The sequence below is a fragment of the Cuculus canorus genome, chromosome Z (genome assembly GCF_017976375.1).
Source record: "Cuculus canorus isolate bCucCan1 chromosome Z, bCucCan1.pri, whole genome shotgun sequence".
NCBI lineage: Eukaryota > Metazoa > Chordata > Aves > Cuculiformes > Cuculidae > Cuculus > Cuculus canorus.
In genome coordinates, this window is record NC_071441.1 from 43,905,766 (window position 1) to 43,925,416 (window position 19,651).

The window sequence follows — 19,651 nt, forward strand, 5'->3', positions numbered from 1 at the left end:
GCTGCTGAAATAAACAAGTCAGGCAGCTTACTTGGTGGAGACTGGAGCACTTCCCTTACATACACATCAAAACCTAGTGAGTGTAAACACAGAGGAGACACAAAGATTCCATCTGAGCTTCCTTGGCTAAGTGGAGGTTTCTGAAACTGTGGCCAAGGTGTGAAGATCAGTGCTTTGATCTTTTGGTACGGAAGTTAACCTTACATTTACGTTATTAACTTTGTGCAGATCTCCGTTGCTACTTTCCCATTTTAGAATTCTCTTTTACCATCTGTGAACACAGAAATCAAGCTGATGACATCTTATTCACGCATTTTGCACTGTCTGAGGATATGAGGAAAAAATGCACCAGCTAATTGACAAAAATGAGTGAGCCATTAACTTCACCTGTCAGGGTCAAAGTCAGAAAAGCCTCTTCAAACTTTTTTGGTTTTGAAAGGGATGAATTTTTTTTTCTACATTCCTGTAAGCAGAAAGCAGTAGCGGTCTTCTTACACATTTAATGAAAGGAGCACAAAGAAATTTCCAAAACTCAGACTGAGCAGAGGCTCCAGAGTTTTGACTTTGACTTCACAGCCCTGCTCAAACTAAGAAGAAACACTGAAAAAACTACTCACATACAGATTGTTCTGTTCCTTTGATAAATAAAAATAACAAAAATAGAAATATACATGTATTTATTTAAAATATTTATACAATATATATGTATAATATATAAATAAATAAGTAAAACTTCATCACCATTTATATGTGCAGTTCTATGATTCCAAAAGTAGCTGCAACCAGAGCCTCCAGAGCAGGTACATTCCCTACAGGACTGAAGCAAAATTCCTGTGGAGCGATCACAAATTATCTTGTGCCTCAGAGCAACCTCCTCTACTGCAAAATGCTTTTTTCCAGTCTTGCTCCATTGTTGAGACATCCAGTTATGGGAAAAGACGATTAAAGCCCTGCTCCTAATACATTGTGGGAAGAATCCTTTCAGTTGCTACCATGGTGACGAGATATAAACCAAGGTCATTGTTTGTCAGGATTGCAGCAGTGCTGAGACTGGGGTTTTTTTTGGTTTTGTTGTTGGTTTTTTTTTTTTTAAATCAACAGCTGTTGCATATCAGTGAAATTAAATCCTGTTTGAGGCAGATATAAAGTGTAGAATTTTTGTATTTCAGGTGAGTCATGCTGATATTTCTATCTTCTTTGTGGTCCAATCTCTGATCTTCATTATCACCATGCTTTAAATACAGAGTAACGCCTCTAATGGTTCTGCACCACTAAAAAGGATATCAGAATGTGTAACTTCATATGGATAATCTGAAATAAACTAGTAGTTATGTAATGAGTTAAGACTGCATGCTTGCAAACTTTTCATGTTTTAGAGATGTATTTTCTAAAAATAATGACACTGCTGCCAATCTGTACTTGTGCTTTATTTAAGTCGCATTATCCTCCAAATTAATCAGATTTATCAGATTTATTCTGGGTGGATTTGGTACCAGTCATTCACAAACAATTTCCAAAATAAGATCAACAAAGATACATGGTGTGAAAAATAGGGACACTTCTCTTTTTAATTATATCATCAATTTAGCCATTTTTCTTGATACTTCTGATATAAATAAGTTACTTTTATGTGGACTGTAAGAAAATCTGTCATGTATTTTAAATAAAGCTTCTCTACTTAAGACCCCTTCCATACATATCTGATTAAACCATAAAGTGGGATGCAAGAGGCTGGTCCAATTGAACCAACTTGTTTTTCAGCCCCTTTTGGGCAACAACAGAGGTAAACCAAATTCCTAGGGCAAACTAAAGTATATTCAGCATTGCTTTATTCTATATGAACTTGGATTATCTCCTCAAGTAGTTCTCAAGAGACTTAATGCCTATATTAGTTAATATTGCTGCAGCAATCCAGAAAGGCCTTTGACACAAAGCAGAAGCCAAGGCTGTAAACATGACATGGTGTGATACTGGATAAGACATTAACTTTTTGGGGGTAGTTTTCCTAAACATAACACAGAGAACTAAAATATGAAATACACAATCAGGTAATATTTTACATTTTGTTTACTCTCTATGTCTAAAATCAGCTTGTCATGTGTTACTTCCCAAAATACATATTGACATTTCTGACAGGTATTTATGACAAAAGATAAATATTGACAGCATGTGTATTCATCTGCACAGAATTTTTCGTACTTCTGCACTCTTCTTTAAAAGTGGTATAAAACAACACACTTGGAATCTCTAGACCAAATATGATTAGTCTCTAAACATCCACTTCTTTAAAAAAATAAATACATACAAAAAATCAAAACTGTGCTTATCTTCCATTTCATGTGGACAGTCAAGTAAAATCATAGAATCATAGACTCATAAAGGTTTGAGTTGGAAGGGATCTTAAAGATCATTTGATTTCTACCCCCCTGCCACGGGCAGGGACACCTCCCTTTAGATCAGGCTGCTCCAAGGCCCCATCCAGACTGACGCTGAACACCTCCAGGGAAGGGGTAGCCACAGCTTCCCTGGGCAATCTATGCCAGTGCCTCACCACCCTCATTGTGAAGAATTTCCTCCTTATGTTCTTAAATGCATCCATGACCTTAGTTGAACTTCACAGTGCAGGCTCTTATCTTCCATCATTTCCTTTCTGATACTGTTGACAGTTAGCCAAGAGAACAGAAAGAATCTCTATTTCGATATATATTTAAAGGTTCCTTAAATACATTACTTTTTCCAGGATTGAATTATTCTGTTTCAGAAGAACATACAGAATAGAATACTTCAAGAAGAATCTCTGAATATTACTTCTCTTCTTACATTCAAGCCTTAGCATAGTGCAATATTTCTGACTATAAACAGTCTGAAGATTTTTTAGTAGGGAGAATACTGGATAGCAGATTCTTGGGTAAAATTATTTACAGAAAGACAGGAAATGAGTCAGAAATCTCAGGAAAAAATTAATACCTTACAGGCACCTGAAAAAACATACAGAACTGGTTTTGTTGTTGTTTTCAGATGGAGAAAGGAAAGGGAAATGTATCGATAGGAGTTACAAATCACAAATTCTTAACTTCCTTCTTAGCTGCATACCAGCTTTGTCTTAAACTCCTTGTGCTAGGCACCAATGAGTGAAACAGGCAAAGGAGAAAATTGTTTGGCTTTATTCTGTATGTTAAAGACTCCTTCATGCAGACACTGAATAGTACTTGAATAAGTAATTAGCTCTGCTTCTGAAATTCTTTGAAAATATCAATAGTGTTGCACAGAAAAGGTTTCTGAAAGCTGCTTCAGGCGCTTTTCATATGCTATGAAGAAGGCATTTTCATATGCTAAGTAGAATAACAGAATAGTTGGTATTTAGTGGCTAGTTTTACATGCTAGGAGCAATCACAAAGGTTCATGAAAGAATATTTGCTTATTTCATGGTTTTGTATTGGTAAATATGCAGAAAACAAGAAGAGTTAAAAGCCGAGGAGCAAGTTTGAAGACTAGAAAAAAAGACAGCTTTATGGTCTTCCATTTGCTCTATGGAAGATATTGGGGCATGCAATCACCACGTACCATTACTTAAACTTAGATATTTCAAAGAGAAAAAAGATTTCATTAGCATCATCCAGCACATTCCTTTGGAATGACTTATCATTCACAAGTGGCAGTACATGAGATTGGATGTATTCCAGTGTTTTCAACTCTCTCTCCTTGGTATCCATGAAGAGTCTACAAAACTCTGGCTAAGATCAAATAGGAAAAGCTGCTTTCTAGTCAGAAGTTTCAAGCAGATGAAGGATGAAGGAATACTTAGAGTACTTTTGATGATACATTTTTGTTTTGCTAAACAAATCAGGGAGACTATGACTTGTAACACCTAAGTTTGCAGACGACATCAAGTTGGGCAGGAGTGTTGATCTGCTTAAGGGTAGGAAGGCTCTACAGAGTGATCTGGACAGGCTCTATTGATGGGCTGAGATCAACTGCATGAGATTCAACAAGCGTTAAGTGCTGTATCCTGCACTTGGACCTTAACAACCCATGCAACCCTATAGCGTTGGGGAAGCATGGATAGAAAGCTGCATGGCAGAAAAGGACCTGAAGGCTGAGTGACAGCTGCCTGAGTATGAGCCAGCAGTGTGCCCAGGTGGGCAACAGCATCCTGGCTTGTATCAGAAATGGTGTGGCCAGCAGGAGTAAGAAAGTGGTTGTCTCTCTGAATCTAGCACTCGTGAGGCCACACCTCAAATAAAGTGATTCAGTTTTGGGCCCCTCTGCACAAAAACCACATTGAGGCACTGAAGTGTGTCCAGAAGAAGGCAATGAAGCTGGTAAAGGGTCTGGAGCAGAAGTCTTATGAGGAGTGGCTGAGGGAACAGGAATTGTTTAGCCTGGAGAAGAGAAGGCTGAGGAGAGATCTTATCACTCTCTACAACTGCCTGAAAGGAGGTTATAGAGAGGTGGGTGTTGGTCTCCTTTCCCTGGTAAAAAGTGGCAGGACAAGAGGAAATGGCCTCAAGATGCACCAGAGGAGGTTTGGGTTGGATACTAAAAAAAACACACACACAAGTTTAACTTGTGTTTTACTGGCAAGCTTTACTGCCAGAGTGACAGTACAGTCACTACTGCTCTACAAACACGTTGGTCAGTTCCCTCATGCAGAGGAACTTCCATGCTCCTTAGAGCACGTGCTTTCAAGGCCTCTTCCCAGATTTGGAAGATAAATGGTTGTGGGTCTTTTTCAATTAAACTATTGTAATTTGCATAAAAAATCAGCCCTTTAATAGTAACTAGATCCAGCCCAACATCTTTATTTCCATTTTAGCAGGTCAGCTTGTACCTCCACAGTCCACAAATCCACAATGAAATCAATTGGAGAACACCTTTTTCTCTTAGCCTCAGGAGAGCACCTACTTCCATAGGTCTAAACCATTACTCTCAACAAAGTAAGCTCTTTGATAAGGTGATGATTCCCTGACCACTACTGCATTATCAGGAGAAATGGAAGAAAACAGCCTGACTGGAAGTTAATTAACATAGACTGAGAATGGATTGAGATATATTTGGAAAAAGAAGTGTATGTCAATCAGAATCTCACTTCTAGAGGCGTTTTTTCCCAGAGCACCTATAAGATTTTTATTGTAATCCTCAGGTACATGTATGTCAGCAGCAGCAAAAAAGCCAGCCAAAATGGTAGTCCAGGCTTTACAGACCAATATAAGCCTAAGACAAAGAATATGCATATGAGTAATGGAGTTTGATTTTTTTTTTTTTTTTTTACCACAGGCCTGCTTATGTTAACTTACTAAGATTCTATTTACTGTTGGTCCCCAAAAGCAGCATCAATAATCGAGATACATTCATACTTAAATCCAGAGCTACTCTTGCCTAAAAACATATCCAACTCTGATCGTGACAGAATAACTATCTTCTATTGTTTGATTGTCCCAGATTGTAACTTGGCAAAACAAGCAGAAAATTACTTAGTTAATACTCTGGACTCTTAGTTTATTTTAGTCTGTCTAGAACTGCAGTAAAGCATTACAGGTTTGTAACCTACACTTTCGATAGTCTGTGTTCTCGTAGAGATATTATTGATTGAAAATAAGTAGAGTATTTTTATACCAGAAAAACTCAAACCCTTCTTTAATAGTTCTGAGAATGGCTGATGACCACAAATGAATGGCCAGACAATATTGTTATGCTATCATTTGGTGTGAGACATTATATTGTACATGTAGAAAGATTCATTTCCTCTAGTATTCTCATGATTTTAAGGCCTTTTTTAAAATGATTTAGTCATCTTTCAAAGTCCTGTATTTATTTGCCCTTGTAGGTTTTTAATATGACTATTCTTTGAGTACTTACTACCATTAATAACTTGCCTCTTAGTTTTTTACCAATGTTGCTTAATAACATCCTGCAAACTCAGTAGTTTTCCTAATTGGGGAGGGTAAGCAAGGTAGGAAAACTTAAATTAAAATTAAAATTCATTCAGAATTTACAGTTCTATAATACTTAACATGTAATTTTTTTTCAGAATGCTTAGCATGTAATAGGGCATTGAAAAGTCAAACACTTGATTTCAAATGCAACAGTGATTGCTCAAGTCTACTGCACATCATAGCCTGTGTGTTGCAAGTTCACCTCTGAGAACACGAGAAATGCATAGCATCTAGGAAATGTGACTTGGCTAGCACTGCATGCCACCTTATTAATCAAGGTGACATTTATGTACCATGACGATGAAACTGGGGTATTCTCCTGAAATTTTTTTCATTTCATTTGTTACTCACCTCTGATTATATGTAGAAAGTCATACAGCAGACTCTAGATTTCTCATATCTTGAAAGATTAACACAAGTATATGATAGTAGCAATATAATGTATGCATTATGTATTCTGGTACCGATTTACTCTTTACTGAATAAACATTGCAGATGTTGGACTTCTAAGCTTTGGATAAAAATTATAAATTAGTTCTGCTGTTAGGTCAGCTATTAATTACTGGAATGTATTTGAAAACTTTGACAATCCGATAACTGTTTATGGATCACTAGCAATGCATATTATTTTGATAACTAAGTTTGAGTACACTTAGTTAAGCCTTCCCCTCTAATTTTGTGATGTATAATTCCTAAATGCTGAGAATGATTTAGTGTGCATTAGGACACAAATACAACGCTATCGAGCCAAAGTCCTGGTCTCTGAAAAACCAGTTCAAGCCAAATGTACCACAAACTCTCCTCCTAAAATGAATGTCATGGATTATGCTGTTCTTTCAGCCATGTAGCTGAAACAACAGTAGGTCTCACCAGTTAATTAATTACTAACAAATACATTCAAGAGTTTAGTCATAATAAGGCATTCTTACCATCATGTGAAATTCTGGGATACAAGATTGAGTAAAATAAGTACGGGTTTTATTTTAAAGGTCAGGTAATGATGAAATTTCTCTTCCATTGATGTTTATTTTACTTTCTGGATCCTCACTAGGCTGAAACTTGTCAGCCAAATCTAGTTAAAATCTCTGAACCTCAGGTCCAACATATATGACTTTTTAGCTGTTGATTGGTGAAAACCTGCCGAGTTTTAGAATAGGTTCTCCAAAGCTCCTTTGAAATGGGATAATTTCCATGTATAACCATATTTCAGTCTTAATTGTTATACATGTCATTTTTCTCTTTGCACCTTTGAATTGAAAGCATGTTCTGGTTTACTCATTTAATTTAAAAGCCAGAAAACCATTTAAGGCTGCTGATCATCCCAACAACCACATACAGCTTAAAGATGGCGGTGAGGAGGGAGAGGGACAAGAGATATATGTTATAGTTTTAATTATATAAATAGGCATTAGTACAATTTCTCGATTCATCTTTGCTGGTAGTGGAGGGTTTTTTTTAATATTATAGTAGTATTTGAGGACTTCAAGTACAACTGAGTTCTTATTCTGTTCCACATTGCGTAAACATAGTAAGAAAATATCTGCTGAAAAAACCCTGACAATAGTAGAATCATGAAGAGATGGTAAAAAGTCATAGCAAAAATATGATATCTAATTGTTATATAGCCAGATGTTGATTATGTTGATATGTTTATATACTTCCAATTAGCTTAATTCTTAATTATTGTATCTTTCTGTTGATATATAACAACCATGTCTGTGTGGACTTATACGATCAATGCACACAGAAGCCCAGACTTCATAATCTACTGTATATTATAGATCTGTTACAGATATTCTTTCGTCCTCAAATACTGTCAAAGAAACTAAGCTGTTTTAAAGATAACTAATTAAAATATGCTTGTTCATGCTTATTACAAATAAAGCTTGAAAACATTGAGGGCAGCTTTAGAAGTGTATCATAATAAGGCAAGCATTGTATGGGTTCTGCAACATGTCTTAGGAGTTAATTACTGCAGCAGGTTGACTGGAAGATGATAGTTTCCATTTCTCATACAAAGCAAAGCAGGCAAATCTGTGCAGATAGCAAAGATTATAAAAAAGAGAAAAAAATAGAAGAAAAGAAAATCCTTTAGGTTCTCTTTGGTCTTCTGTCCACTTAAGGAGAAAATAAGTCTGGCAACATGAATTTTCCACAAAATTAAGACACAAAAATGAAAAGAATCCATGATACACAGAAGAAGTAGTTTCATGTTTTATTATGCTTTCATTTCCTCTCAGGACTACAAGTCATCGTGCTTCTGGAATGAAAATAGTCTTGACTCAAAAAAGAAAATGTGACAGTCTCCTTGACCCGTCGCACAAGAAGTTGTTAGAATGGGTTTTGTTGTCAACGACAAAGCACAGAGTTAAACATGCCCCAGATTAGCAGAGCAAATCATCTGTTCTGTTGAAAGTGTTTGGCTTTAGCCTGTAATTAACCATGCACATTTTCAAAACACAAGAATCTTGAATTGCATTAATTCATTCATGAGACATCACAGTTGAAGAAAATGTGTCCTGTTGATTAAGTTCTTGGATGGGAATCAATGGCTTAATTGCTTGGACGTATTAAATTTCTAAATATCGTCACTGTGGGTTTCAGTCCAGAGACATAATAGATTGCACATGGCTGAGTGAGATATACCCAGGAAGCCAGTCAGTTAGAATTAATATACAATCCTCTGTGAATCAAGCTGTCCTGATGGTGTTTTGCAGAAAGAGAGAGAAGGACGTACTTAGAGGCCCTGATTCACAGCTGACATTCAATCTGACCTCCCTTTCAGGGAGCATGAAATTAGTATGACAGGCTGGGTGTTTGTTTGGATCTACAATATGTGCTACTGTGACAAACTGACAGGCAAGAGAAACCTGGGGCGGGGGGTGGGGAATGGAGGACGGAGAATAAGGAGGTGTCGTTTTGGTAGTTTTAGGGAAATCAGATGGCTTCACAGAACTTTTTTTCACTGACAAATGGAAGAATTTTGAAACTTGGCTTGAAATGAATTGTCAAATATATTTTCCTTCCCCTTTTCTTCTTTCTGTCTTATCCCTCCCACATACACTGAAGAAAACATACTTTAGTATTTAAGGGTTATTTTTCCCTGTTCCATTTTGCATTTTTTTTCTTCATCTTTGAGGATAGTTTGGTTGAAAGAAAAACAGGTTACTTGTATATTTTACTCCAGATATCATATTCTTATAGCTTGGGAGTTACCTACTCGGGCATGCTGAGTTGCAAAACAGAAAGAAAAAAAGGGAGAACTTAATTTGCATTAAAATAATCATAGTGTTCTGGAATGAAATTCAGAACTGTTTTTAGAAAAAAAAAACCTCATGTAATATTTTTAACCACTCCTATTGCAGAAAATATGGAGTTTCTAGAATATAAAGTAACTACGAACTGTGCAAAATCTTAAACTAAATGTTGCCTTCATTTACAAAGCAGAAGGCTCTTCAGTGATGGCCTTGGTGATAAGACTGACAGAGGCTCCTGTCAAGTAAGCTGTTATAGTGAAATTGCAATGTGCTTGGGATGCTCCAAAGCTATATTGTGTTAGCATACCACACTGTCTTGTTCTGTTTTAATGAGTTCCTTGGTTTTGTTTTTCTTTTCCTACCTCTTTGTATCAAAAACTCAGTTGCCTCATGTTTTTATTCTGGTTTTCAGTGCTTTTCTTCTTAATTTTCGCTCCGTGAGGAAAGAAAAAGTCTTTCTGGAAGAAAGATCAAATTGGCTGATAGTTACCATTCAGGAAATATGCCTGACTCACTGTACAAATCACCCATGCAGCAGCTACTGCCAATCTATTTGGTATAAACTGAACAACAGAAATGCTTTGTAGTTTGTTCTGAATATGGCTTCGAATGACTGTGCAGGGGCCTGTAGGCTCCCAAACTGTTCTCCAGAATGTTCTCTTTTGGTGCTTTGATGGGTTTAAGTACAGCCTCCCTTGGAACTGAGCAACAGCCTGCCTCTGTCAGATCTTAAACCTTGTTGTGGGTACAGTAAGCAGCGCACTCCCAAGCACAAACACTATCTTAAACATGTAACCATTGCATGTGGATTCTTTCCTCAGGCACTCTGCAAGTCTAGTGTACGTTTTTAACTGGGTTTTTTTTGTGCCACGAGTAAGAATTGGAAGAGCAAAGATAACACTATATGTTTCCTAAAGCTTTTAGAATTGGTCTTTGAAGAACGTCATTTCCATAGCATTCCACACAGCTTTCCATTTACAGAGTTAGGAACAGTTCTTTTACTTGACATTATTTGGTAGCTTGAATGGACACACAGTCAGAAATGTTTTTTCTCTAATTAATGAGGAGCTGGATTTCTAATGTTCACAGTATGCAGGGTGTTGAAAAGATAAATGGCAATGCTTTATTAGCCTCTTAATGAACTTACTGAAAAGCCCATCTGATGTCTTAAATTCATATTTAACATGTGCTAAACAGTTACATGTTTCTTTTGCATTTTGTTGAAGCCATTATATGCAAAAGTTCATCACAGATTTGGGGTTTTTTCTCTCATTTATTAAGAGCAGTTGCATATCTGACTCAGGGCAGGTTACTGACTGCTGAGATATGGCATACCAGAGAGAAAACAATGTACAGAGCCTTTATCATAAACACCACCTGTTTCAGAAACTGTCTATCACCAGCATTTTGAACTTCTCATTTTGTTACAGATACGACATTGGGAAGGTGGAAAGGGAACTGAGGAAGGACAGAAAGATTTCAAGGCAAAAGCTCAAAAAACATACTGCATTTTCCTTCCAGCCCAGGAAGTACACCACAAACGTCCCTGCTTGAAATAAAGCAGAGAAAGGAACAGTAAGGTTGAATTTTATGTTTTAAAGTCTGTCTCAGTTCCACAAGAGTGTTTATTATAGATCGGGCCTGAAACGTAGTTATTTCTGCATCAACACAGACAAGATCAAAATGTTTCAACATTTGCTTCATAAAATATTTCTGTAGTTTCATAGGTACATCCTTAGATGGACCATTTCCATGGTCTATCTAATCTGTGAGACTTATGACAATTATGAAGGAGCCCAATTTCAGTCTAAGCCTCTATAGCAGCAATTTTGGAAATACATTAAAAGACTGAGTGGGAATTGAGTATTTAACTCAAAGTTTTGAAAATGCTGTCCTTACACTGTAAATTCAGGATTGATTTAAATACTAGCATTGCTGTTGTCAATATGCAAACAAACTTTGTGGCTGAAGACTGTTGTATCAGTAAGCTGTTTAATAAAATAATAGTGCCTTAAGGACATTTGTGCTGCTTAAAGGAAAGTAAGTGTTTTGAGGCACAATGGAGACATTAAAAAGCAGCATTGGCCTGTTATGATTGTAATTTATATTTACATCACTTTGGTTGTCACATACTCAGAAAAGCCAGACAAACTGAGTCATCTGGGACAATACCCAAAACTTCCCACCTACAACCTGGAAAAAAAACCCTGTCCTTTTAATCTATATCTTAAATAGCCTACCTATTTTTCAGAGTTACTGTTTGATATCCTGTTGTCTTCATGTTGCAAGAGCCTAATTATGCATGGCAAATAATGTACCATTTTCTGCTGTTTTTCTAGTAAGAGCTTAAAATCCTTAAACAGGTAGGAGGCATCTTCCTAATAGCATCCACATTACTGAGAAAATTAAGAAAATCATAGGAAATCACTGCTATTCTGGTACGCAGTGCATTACTCACATGTTTCTGTGGACTGAAATTCAACTTCCAATATAAACTCTAAGTGAACATGAATGAAATATTCTCAAAGTACTTAAATCCCAGAACTGCCACTAAGCCACAACTGGACCTGCTTGGCAATTTCCTATCAGTAACTTCCCATGAAAAGTAGGGACAGTACACGTAATCAAGACAAACTCTAAGAATCCTGTGGACATTCAGTATAAACAACTCAGAGCTGTAGCATATGTTGAACCATATTAGCAAAAACATCATTTAGTTTTATTGATAGAACCTTGAAAACGTACGCACTGCTACCTATTTACTGTTCTTGGGAAAGTTGCTTCAGTTTGTATCTGTAGAAAGAGGAATAGATGCTTTATTTATCTGTTTGCCGTGGGCATATGAAGGGAGATAAAACCTTCCCTTGAAATCATCTGGTGGTCAGCTGATCTGTACAGTCCCTACAAAGGCAAGCTTTATAACTCTTCCGCTTATTGCTCTCTCATTGTGTACTACCGACTGCCAGTCTGGCTTGTCACTGAAGGAGTTTGAGTTGTTTAAATGTCATTGTGTTTGGATTTATGCAGTTGACAGAGGGCATCGTGTTCAAATGAAATACTGTGACATTGGTAAAATTGTCATATCCGACCTTATCACCACTGTACATTTCACATGTTGCTTCTGGTTCTGAATTCTGAACAAAATCCGCTTTTGTGGTATCGGACAGACAATGCAGACTCACAGCAACTCATGAACTGCTGGATTCTTTCAAAAATTATGTTGGCAAATTTTTATTTGTGGAAAATACCCTTTTTAGAAACTTGTTTATCTGCCTAGTAGATTCTCATAATCTCTCCTTCAATTTCTGAATTTTTATTGGATTTTGACAGAAAGTTGCAAAACATGCCTCTGATGATTGTGTACATTCAAAGACATTTAGACAGCACTTGCCTTCAGCAATCAGTGCTGTGAAAGCAATCCTTATGTAAAGGAGGCAAAAAAATCCTGTAAACTGAAAAGAGACAATGTTCTGTCATCTTTAGGAACACACAGTAAGTCAAACACTAATGCCAGCATGCTAAACGGCGAAAAATACCCAAGAATTATGTATCAGCATTCCAGCATTCTTTCACAAATGCTTCTTGCAGCTTCGGGCTCATGCAACAAGACATAAGAACCAATCATCTCCCTAACCGTAATAATAAAACCATGTGCCAGTTGGAATATATGATTTATTTTCTCTGTTTTATATGCAAGATAAATGTTAACTCCTGTATGAAATGTTCTAAAATACATGCAAAGCAGTGCTGTTTCAGTGAAAACATTATTGGAGCAGTATCATAACCAAATTTTTCTGAATATAAGTGAGAAGTAGGGCATATAAGGCATTATATTTTATTTAGCCACCTGCAAAAAGATTCAAACAGAATATTCTCTCATCAAAATAGTGGACTGGATTGGCTTAACACATCATAATTTCCTTTTATCTGCTAGAAAATCAGCAGCATTCACAGAACACCTTGCTAGAGTGATTAGCATTGGTACTTGATTCCCTCTTACTTTAATAGTAGAAACATAAGCATGAAAGTGGTGCCAGTTATGCCAAGACAAAAATACAGAAGGGAATGAGTATAACACAAAACATAATTTTGTGGAAAAGGGGGCAGAAGTCACTAGTACGACTCAAAGAAGGAATTTCTTAACCAAAGAAAATTCGGCAACCTATTTATATCAGAATAACTATGACACTGGTGTGTCTCAAACACCGTATCTCCAGTGCACAACATATTCTGCTTGCAAAATCCATTAAATAACAACATGAGAAAGTGTGTGACTGTCTACCCAGTAATTTGAATATGTGTGTCTTCTGTCTGCATGCTAGTACTGCATCTTGCTCGAATCTAGTAATGCAGGAAATTAAAGCTGCCAGTTACATATAAGGGTTAAGAACTCCAAAAGGATTTATGATCTCTCCGTAGTCTCCAGGGAGAATAAGCAGACTGTTCCCTGCCAAAACAATCCTAAGCTGCCCTGCAGTGAGGAGTGTTACAGGAAAAGTACCAGAGTTAGACGGGGGGAGGGGGAATAGCGGAGCAATAGGGAAATGCAGCTGTCAGCATCTTACCTGCTATGTCTACTCTCCACTCTTACCTCAGTGTACTTCTCTTCTTTCAATAAATGTATGGTAAAATTGACTTAAATTTAATATAAAGTTTACTTAATTCAAGATAGAGAGTATCAGTATATCTTCTGCTGCATATAGAAACTTTCTTGAATAAAGAACTTAACTTAGAAATAATGAACTACTAAGAACAGTGAACTACTAATGAAGATTGTGCCCCTGTCAATTTATGCTTTTGTTGCCAGATATCTAGCCTTAGGTAATATTCATACTTTACAAGTCAAGTGATGACTCAGGCAATTTTTGTCAGTCTTGTACTCTCCTGGGAAATAGTGGTTATCAGACTGTCACTAAAAATTACAATCTTTCGGTGTCTGAAAATCTGGGAATAGAATTTGGTTTCACCCCTTAACATTTAGATATTAACTAAATGAACGGCTTCTGGAATTATCACAGTCCAGTTTCTTGTCAAAATATGATCATATCATCTGCCTCCTTGTCCACTCCAGTAACTTGCACATATTTACCAATCAACCCGCAGACGTCTTTCAATCAGTAATTTCTCAAAAAAATTAAAAATGGGCTGTTGAGAGGACAGAAACTTTGGCTGAGAAAGAAAAAAACCCCTGTGATTTGACTACAGATCTGCACCTGAGACAAACTGCTTATGTGTTCCAGCTGTGTAAAGACTCCAGCTGGAAGACTATGTATCTTTTAAAAAATCACCAAGCATCAACCATAGCTATTTCATCCTATTGCTTGCTGAGCAGTTTGCTTTTCTACAGCTGTATTCGGACTGTGACAAAGGTGAGGGTGATGATAAAGGTTTACAAGAGCTTAAGCTAACCCATATGCTTATGCATGCAATTCATGTCATTTAGGCTAGCTCTTTAAAAATTGTCCAGTTGGCATTGAATCTCCTGCATAAGAGTATGTTCTGTAGAGGTCAACTCAACCTTGAACATGAAAGGGGGATTGTTTTCATCACACAGCTCTTCCCTATTAGTGATGAAGAAGCACTGTTTTGTCAGTCCCAGAAAGAGAGGAAAACAAGCCAAAGGAAAGGTTTTGCTGTCTGGCACAAAGAAGGACCATGACAACTTCACCTGAACAGTCCTTTAAGCATAATGTTGCGTGCCCTCACTTGTGTAGCAATTTATATCTTGTTTGCATAAGGTGTGTGAATGAGATGCATCTTTCCTGTGAAATGTGAGCATTTCTGAACACTTATGTAATAGAAGTATTAGCATGCTTGCATGCATAATGTTGAAGGAAAAGGAGAATAGTGTCTGAAACTGAAGGAAACATGAAAAAACCTTAAAACTCCTCTAAAACTTCAATTTATGTGTCTGTTCATCTTTGGTCAATACTGTTCCACATTATAAAATGTTCATAATAGGAAATACAGTCTGGTGCAAGTTATACACAAACAACCTGACTATGACTTTGAATATGCTATGCAGCCCAGAGTACTGCTAAATCTGAGAAAGCACAGAAAGAATTCAATACCTCTGTGTCCTAGATTGGCTCTGAAACATACTTCAGTACATGTGTGAAGGAATTTTCTTATAATTTATTTGGGTGTTTCAAGCAAATATGTAACAATTCGTAAACAGAAGGGAAAAAAACAACCACAGATTACCTAGAGATTGAGTTCTACCTGAACTCTGTAATTTGGAACCATTTTGGTTAAAATGGCTGCTCAAATAACTTATTGAACCTAGATCATTACATTGGAAATTAACTGTTCTGGAAGGAAATTAATGAGTTGAAGCTACAATCTAGCAAAACCCAGGATGCCGATATAGTTCCAAGCAAATAGGCAGTTTCTTTGTAGAATACATGGATATTTTTGGATAGCACTAAGATTCCATAAGGACCTGTAGGAGGACAGCAGATTACAATCCAGATTCTCAGAAAAAGTCAGAGATAGGAAAGAAGCAGAAGTCACGAGGAGTCTGTCTAGATGCAAAAGCCTCTTTAGAATGCCTCTGAGAAGATGCAAAGGAAGCGAGACAAGCTAATACATTTTCAATTATATGCTGCTTTTATTGTTATTCCCATCCCTTCTATGCCAGAGGTAACAACTTCATAGATTTTACAAATGTTTTTGTTAGCAAATGAACTGAAGCAGTACTGAGGCATCCCCTTTTTTTCTCAATTCCAGTGCTGAGCCTCGGTGACAATACTGTCACCTTTCGACATCTGACTTGGCTCTTCTTCCAGACAACGCAGGATTTTCTAGTCTTGCCTGAATCCCTCTCCAGCATGGTTCCCCCTCCATGTGGGCCAGATATCCAAGGCAGGTGGCTGACAGCAATAGACTGCATTGTGCCCCTAGTCACTGACTGAATATGCCTAGAATTTAAACTAGGAATAAATATTTGAATTACAGTAAAGGAATCACAAAATTATGATGAATATAGCCCCTTCCAGCAATTCACTGTTAGACATTAAAATCAGGATATTTATTAAAGAAAGACAGAAAAGAATCTTAATGTTTCTTCTTTCCTCACGGATAGTCTCAGGATTTTTTCTTTAAATTATTGTTTTAGTTCTGCAGTGTCATAATCAGGTGACGGTAACTTCCCTATATTCCCTGCCAAATTCTTCTATGGTTTTCCTGTTCTGGAGTATGTAGTTTCTTGGGATTTCTTTCAACCACTTTTGGCTGTCTGCAAGTTAGATATCTTGTATAAATTCATCATCTAGGAGACTTATCTAACAGAAAGACACGCACTTCCTATCTATCTTAGATTTCTGTCTTAAAGTGGCATGAATCATCCATTGGAGGTGCTTATCTCACTCTATTAGCATAATCTGAGAAAGAAGCAAGTAATATAAACTTGATGTTTAAATATAGATGGCTAAAGCTAGGGGTGATAAATCCCGACCATTTTAGCAGCAGCTTAAGTTAGACTTCTCTCTCTTACTTCCAAATGAGAACATTTTAGGAGTATTTCTGACTACTGATGCCATACACTTATTCCAGATGATCCCAAAGCAATCAAATGTGAAACAAGTTTATAAAAATTTGTTGCGAATAGAAAAAGCAAGCCAATATTTTTTTGTTCTCTGGAATATTTTAATAGTATTCACAGACAGAAGGGAAATTTATTACTGATTTGGGGCAACTTCCTGCAACAGATACTATAAGAAAGTATTTGGGATGATACTTTAATCTTCATTGGTATTTTTTTGTAGATCAAATCGCTTAACAACATTCAGCACACCAGATTGCTGTGTGACAAAAGAGGCCATATTTTCAACGTGCAGATACTAAATTTATAGTAGCTTAGTGTAGAAGAAGTATGTGGCTAGAGGTTTGGCTAGAACTCAGTTTTGCCTAAGTTAATTATGGGAGAGTGAGATTAATTTATAAACATAGTATAATACTGTATTATCAGCAATTCAAATAAATCAGTTTGTAAGTGAATAACTTCTGTGACTTGTCAAGAAACATTGTTATAAAAGCACTATTTTTTAAAGTTATTTATCATAAATTAAATTAATGTCCAGAAGATGTTCAGAACACGCCAACTAACTGCGGAGTTTTTTTTTTTCTGGTGAATATTAGGACCATTCTGCCTATATTAGCAGGAATTAGAAAGAAAACAAAAGTTTTTAAATCCAGACTCTGTTTAATGGTAGTGCTCAATTTGAGATGCATGCCATTTAATTTTCCTATGTTGAGTCCTGATACTCCTACAGAAGTACACAGGAGCCTTGACTATCACGAGGAAATCAGTTCCTAGATATCTTCAATTGACTTTGCAGAATAAGTGGATGCTTTTGAAAGCTCTGATACAAATGAGTATTTGAGATAACCCTCAAAGACCGCAGTAAACATAGGAACAAAGCCTACTTATTCTCAGTTTCCTATTTCAAATACTTTTTTTTCTGTTTTCTAGGATTAGTATTCTATCACAAAACTGGAGCTGTTATAACTACAAAATACCAACATCTTGTGCCTTAAATGCACTGTGTATTCAGGGGGATTCTAGGTGCACTGATGAAATTCCCACAGACATCCACGAATCAGTGAAATACTTGGTTTTGTCTACCTCCATAGTTTGCATATTGTATTTTTCGTAAATCATTAAATGAAAGAATTATTTTCTTACCAAGAATGAAAAATAAACAAGCAATATTTGATCGTGACTTTGACTCTTGACCTCGTTCAGACAACAAAGCAAAAGCTGATGGATACATAACTAAAACATGTACATAGACTCAAAGAAAATAAAATTTCACGAGTATATCATGTCCCTTCAGAAATTAGTTGACAGATAAAATGAGTAAGAATGAGCATCAGCAGTGAGTTCTGCAATATGGCCTTTTAGTCCACCAAAAAAAAAAAAATGCTGGTCACAGGTTCCCCTGCTTTCTGTAAGGAAAGATCAAGAGAAAGGGTGATTCCTCGAGCTTAGCTAATCCAGAGAGTACAGCAATGTTTCTCCTCCTGCAGCCAGGAGAATGCTACTTAATGAGAAGCACTATAACATTTAGGAAACGTGTCATTGGGCACTGGAACAGGCAGCCTAGGGAAGCGGTTGAGTCACCCTCCCCGGAGGTGTTTAAAGGGTGGGTGGATGAGGTGCTGAGGGCCATGGTTTAGGGATTGTTAGGAATGGTCGGACTCAATGATCCAGTGGGTCCTTTCCAACCTAGTGAGTCTATGATTCTACGATATTACTTCAGAGCTATCAGCCATCTTGTCAAAAAGTGACTTCATCTGAGAATCTTACAATGAGTTACAGCTAAGTGTCAAAGAATGCAAACAATAAGACAGAGTGTACAAGTTTAATATTTAGTTAGTGTTTTAAAAGACAGCATCTATTCCAGCATGGGATTTAGATGCCACAGAAAAAGGCAGAACAGCTGTCTGAAAATCAGTGCACTGTGCAGCTATTCTTGCCCTGTAGATTTTCTCATTCTACTTTTCAGCCCTGCTGAGATTTTACAAGCAATTGTGTTTTCAGCTTAACTTACACATTGACTTATACTTGTCAAAGTGATTTTTTTTTTTTCTGGAATACTGGGGGTATGTGTAACATCTAACATTTGTATAAAGTTTTGTATAAAGTTTGTATAGGATTTGTATAAAGTTAAATAGTTTCTTGTTTATATTTCCCATGACTGACTTACAGAATTTGGAAATGGGCCCAGTTAGATACATGCATTGTGTAAATATGGCTACATACCAAATAGAAGCATTAAGTGGGAGGGCATAGGACACTAGATAGGTTTTTGCTGATTTTTTGGCTTGTTTTTCAGAAATCTGAATATCAGCCGCTAGTAGATTTCTAGTTAATCTACTTGAGTGCAGGTTTAGACCTTTGCTTTTATCTTTTATTATTTAAAATCTTGGACATAGATATTCAGATGCTGTTTTCTAAATCCACACCTTTATGTTCCAGGCTGCAGTTCACAATGAGGATAGCCCAAGCGTGCATCACAAACTCCAAGCAGTCCTGCAGGCAGTTGCATCTCAGCATTTCACTGGGATCTGAGGTTCCTAAACACTATTTGGGAGGGCTGGTTCCCAAAGGAACAGCATTTCAGAAGATAAAGTGAGTATGAGCTTGAAAGAAAAGCTTAGCAGGATTGCTTAAAACTAATCTGATTCAGCCAGCTGATAGTCATGCCTCTTTCCCAAAGTAATCAACTTTCAATCCTTTCCTGGTGGTAGTAATCACTCAAGAAGCTTAGTCTGGACCTCCTAGACCACTGTACCTATCATTCACTCATACCGGCTTCCTTCTATATATTCTTTTAAGTTTCAAGTGTTTTCTGCATGAGTCCTTGGCTATCTCTCACCTATTAGGGACCTGTTCTCCCTCATGATAGTCTTAAGTAATACTTATCAGGCATGTTGTAAGAGTGCCAGTGACAA

General features: G+C 36.8%; 1 long non-coding RNA gene across 1 annotated transcript in view; it reads left to right on the top strand.

Moving 5' to 3' along the window:
* Positions 1-19,651, top strand: part of LOC128850331 (uncharacterized) — a 111,833-nt gene that overhangs the window by 83,563 nt on the left and 8,619 nt on the right. The window contains exons 3-4 of the long non-coding RNA XR_008447646.1: positions 10,624-10,768; positions 19,176-19,328. This is a non-coding gene — a long non-coding RNA (uncharacterized LOC128850331). The remainder of the gene's footprint in view (positions 1-10,623; positions 10,769-19,175; positions 19,329-19,651) is intronic.